This window comes from Oryctolagus cuniculus, chromosome 2 (assembly GCF_964237555.1).
Source record: "Oryctolagus cuniculus chromosome 2, mOryCun1.1, whole genome shotgun sequence".
Taxonomy (NCBI): domain Eukaryota; kingdom Metazoa; phylum Chordata; class Mammalia; order Lagomorpha; family Leporidae; genus Oryctolagus; species Oryctolagus cuniculus.
In genome coordinates, this window is record NC_091433.1 from 98,473,555 (window position 1) to 98,478,190 (window position 4,636).

Consider the following 4,636-nt stretch of genomic DNA (forward strand, 5'->3'; position numbering starts at 1 on the left):
AGATGCTTGAAGATGTGTTACACATGGAAATATGGCATTACTTATCAATAGTCACATTGAATGTAAATGGCCTCAACACTCCTGACAGCAGCAGCGGCGGCCACAAAGGAGTTGGAGTTGTGCAAGGATGGCTCTGGATGCACCGTGCCCTGCACAGGGTGGGTACTGTTGCTGGCAGCATCCACTGGGGCAGCATGGTGGGAGGTGGCCAATCAGTTCAGGGCTTTGCAGCTACAACCTCCAGCCCAGTGGGCCCCTGTGGGGTGGTGTCTTGCTGAGCCACCTGCCTGCCCTGGGTGCCTCACAGAGGGAAACTCCCAACTTTATGAATTCTAAGTTTCTGTTGCTTCAGACCATGGATGAGCAATCACAAGGAATGCAAGGGCCCTCTTTTTCTCAGTTCCAAATATAGAAAGCCTTATGACCAGATATGGGCTATTACACATTAGCCAACTTTTGAATAGAAAAGAAAATTGGGGACAATTTAATGAAGTTTATAGAGCAGCCTGTCTCTTGGATGGAGTACCGGTAGCTTTAAAAAAAAAGTACAGATATTTGATTTGATGTATGTCAAAGCACTTGCTGATTGCATCAAAGAAATAGACCTCCTTAAGCAACTCAACCATCCAAATGTAATTAAGTATTATGCATCTAAAAGGCCCATGAGAGTCTCACAGGCATGGAAAGCCATGACACTGTGGCAAAAACAACCTGAATGAAAGGTCTCAGTGAACAAGACCCCAGCAGAAAGAACAGGCCATCAAGGAAGGAGCCACCTTTCTCTGAAGGGAGGAAGGAACCTCCACTGTGACTGACTAAACAAGTTCAGAGTTGGTGAACTCAAGGGGCCTCCATAGCCTCGACAGCTCATGACAAGAGCCTCGGGTGATTAAGACATCATAAATAAGAGTGTCAATTGTTAAATCAATAATGGGAGTCACATGCTCCCCATGTAGGATCTCTGTCCTTAATGTGTTTTACTATGAGAGTTAACAGTAAAACTACTAGTCAAACAGTACTCTATATCTTGTCCGGTTGTGTGGGTGCAGTCAGTTTAAACCTTTGCTTAGTATATACTAAGTTGATCTGTATATAAAGATAATTGAAAATGAAACTTGATGAAGAGTGGGATGACAGAGGGAGTGGAGATGGGAGGACTGCAGGAGGGAGGGAGGTGGGGGGGGGCCGCAACAATGCAAAAGTTGCACTTTGTAAATTCACATTTATTAAATAAAAAATATTATGCATCATTTATTGAAGATAATGTGTTAGATATAGTTTTGGAATTAGCAGATGCTTGTGGTCTATCCAGAATGATAAAGCATTTTAAGAAACAGAAGAGGCCAATTCCTGAGAGAACTGTGGAAGTACTTTTTGCAGCTCTACAGTGCCTTGGAACACATGCATTCTCGAAGAGTCATGCATAGAGATATCAAACCAGCTAATGTGTTCATTACAGCCACTGGAGTGGTAAAACTTGGTGATCTTGGGCTTGGCTGGTTTTCCAGCTCCAAGACCACAGCTACACATTCTTTAGTGGGCACATTTTATTGCATGTCTCCAGAGAGAATACGTGAAAATGGATACAACTTCAAATCTGACATCTGGTCTCTTGGCTGTCTACTATATGACATGGCTGCATTCCAGAGTCTTTTCTATGGTGACAAAATTAATTTATACTCACTGTGTAAGAAGATAGAACCATGCAGCTACTCACATCTGCCTTCAGAGCACTATTTAGAAGAATTACGGCAGTTATTTAATATGTGCATCAACCCCAATCTGGAGAAGTGGCCGGACATCACCTATGTCTATGACATAGTGAAGAGAATGCATTTGTGCACCGCAAGCAGATAAGCATGCACAGTATTTTGAAGAATTAACCAAAATAATTTAAAGTATTTTGTGCAAATCATACCTCCTCATTTGTCTGGGTGTTAAGATTATTATTTCAGAGCTTTCGTGCTTTGAATCCTTAACCAGTTTTCATGTAAGCTTCTTTTGTACCTATATATAAATCACATTCTTGAAAACTCCAAATGCCTTTGAAATAATTGAATTGCATGTTAGGAGAGTAAAAGAAGCATGATGGTTTTTGATGGCTGAAGGGTTTTAGAATTACTTAGTGTTTTATGTTGATAAATTGTGTTTCAGTAGACTGCCAGTGCCGAATAGTGAAGGTGAAGCTTGACATGTATCAAGATAGACTTAAAACCCGAGAACTATCTGAACACACGACTTGTTTGCATTTTAGTGATTTATAGACATTGAGGTGAACTCATTGTGAAGTTTTTGTGATTTTTTAAAGTTTGAAGTATGTATTTTGTTAGCAGTACATTATTCAAATATTGTTTATAATAAATGTAGATGTAGACTGAGAGGCATTTAAAATTCTTAGCTTATACATTCAAAATTCAATTTTTTAATGTGAAAATATTTGGAGACAAATTATGAGTCAGACACTGAAGAGTTTTTTGTTTTGTTTCAATATCTTTCATAATCTCTGCATTAAAGTGGTATAATAAATCTATTTAAAACATGGTTAAGTATTTGGCTGGTGTGATAGTTTTAAAGTTGCACTTTGCTCAAAGCTTTTATGTTTTAATTACTGTTTGTACATTTGAAAAATATTCTTTTTTATTTAATAAATGTAAATTTACAAAGTGTAACTTTTGCATTATTGTGGCTTTTTCCCCCCATAACCTCCCTCCCACCCACAGCCATCCCTTCTCCCACTCCCTCTGCCATCCCACTCTTCATCAAGATTCATTTTCAATTATCTTTACATACAGAAGATCAACTTAGTATATACTAAGCAAAGATTTCAACAGACTGCACCCACACAACTGCATGAGATATAGAGTACTGTTTGACTAGTAGTTTTACTGTTAACTCTCATAGTAAAACACATTAAGGACAGAGATCCTACATGGGGAGCAGGTGCACAGTGACTCCTGTTGTTTATTTAACAATCGACACTCTTATTTATGACGTCAGTAATCATCTGAGGCTCTTGCCATGAGCTGTCAAGGCTATGGAAGCCCCTTGAGTTCATCAACTCTGAACTTATTCAGTCAAAGCCATATCACAGTGGAGGTTCCTTCCTCCCTTCAGAGAAAGGTGCCTCCTTCCTTGATGGCCTGTTCTGAAAAATATTCTTTGAATAATCTTATAGTACTATATTTCAGTTTCTTTATAAATTTAAATGCATATTAACTCATCATTGTACATTATAACATAAGCATATGTTTTTATTCATAGATTTTATTGAAGTTCTGGTTGGACCCCTTCAGAAATTTTTATATTTAAGTTACTTTTATTTATATTGTATATGCATTTTACCCATTAATGTTTCAGATTTTCTGAGAACATAATACCCTTTTAAAAGATACTTGGTGTACCAACACTTCCTGCATTGAAACTTTAATTTTTTAAAATTTGGACCACCCTGTATACATGTATTTTTGTCTTCATAGAGAGGATGAAAGGATGTGTGTTACACTGTACCTGTGAATGTGGATACAGTTTCAATTCATTTGACAAGGTTGTAACTTCAGAATATGTTTTGAGAAATGTAAACTGGCTGTTACTGCAGCCACAGTAGCTATGAGATCAGCGTTTCTGTTGAGCAGCCTTTGAACAAGTGCTGGAAGTGGTCTATTTGTAATTAATAAAATGTGGTGGGATACTTTGAAGCTGTAAATAACTTCTTAGGAAATTTTCATCCACTAATCTTTGTATTCATTGATAATTATTGTCTGGCTCTGTTATTACTATGATGTTTTCTAAATGGTTGTTTTTTTTTAATCTTCATTATTTTGTCTGCATTAATTAGTTGGCATTATAATTTTTAATATTTTATTTTTATAAAGATTGATTTATTGTATTTAAAAGTCAGAGATATAGAGAGGGACAGACAGACAGAAACACACATGAAAGGATGAAGTGTCTTCTATCTGCTGATTCATTCCCTGAATGGCCAAAAAGGACTGGGCTTGACGAAGCCATAGCCAGGAGCCTCATCTAGGTCTCTCATATGAGTAGGGATTTAAGTACTTGGGCCATCCTCCACTGCTTTCTCAGGTACATTAACAGGTAGGTGGATCAAAAGTGGAACAGCCAAGACTTCAGTCAGCACCCAAATGGGATGCTGGCATAGCTGGCAGTGGTTTAACCTGCTATGCCACAGTGTTAGCCCTGGCATTCTACTTTAGTAAGAGTGTTTCCTTCTCTCCTACCTGTTTATTCATGTGTTTATGTCAATAGGAGTCTATAGAATTTTACTTTATTCAATGATTTAAAATCTGCTACTATTTAAATACTCAAATTCTGGATTTTGCCTGGGGGTGACATTCAGGCTGATTTCTGTATCCATTGTATCCATTTGAATTCTCTCTATTTCCCTGACCATTTCCTTACTGGCATGATTAGATGATGCAATGTCATTTCAAAATGCTATTCTCTTACTTCCAGCCTGGAAGAAACCATTGCTCTAAGAATCTGTTTTCTTGAAATGAATATTCAGAAAATAAAACATAAGTGAAAGAAAAACAACAATTATTCTAGTCTTAATCTTAAATTTTCATCTTAATCTTATAATTTCCTCAATTGCAGAATATGTAAACATATCATTTTA

At 37.3% G+C, this 4,636-nt stretch overlaps 1 pseudogene; it reads left to right on the forward strand.

The window, feature by feature from the left end:
• LOC100348360 (serine/threonine-protein kinase Nek7-like) lies at window positions 1–1,999 on the forward strand (annotated as a pseudogene).
• Window positions 2,000–4,636: the final 2,637 nt, after the last annotated feature.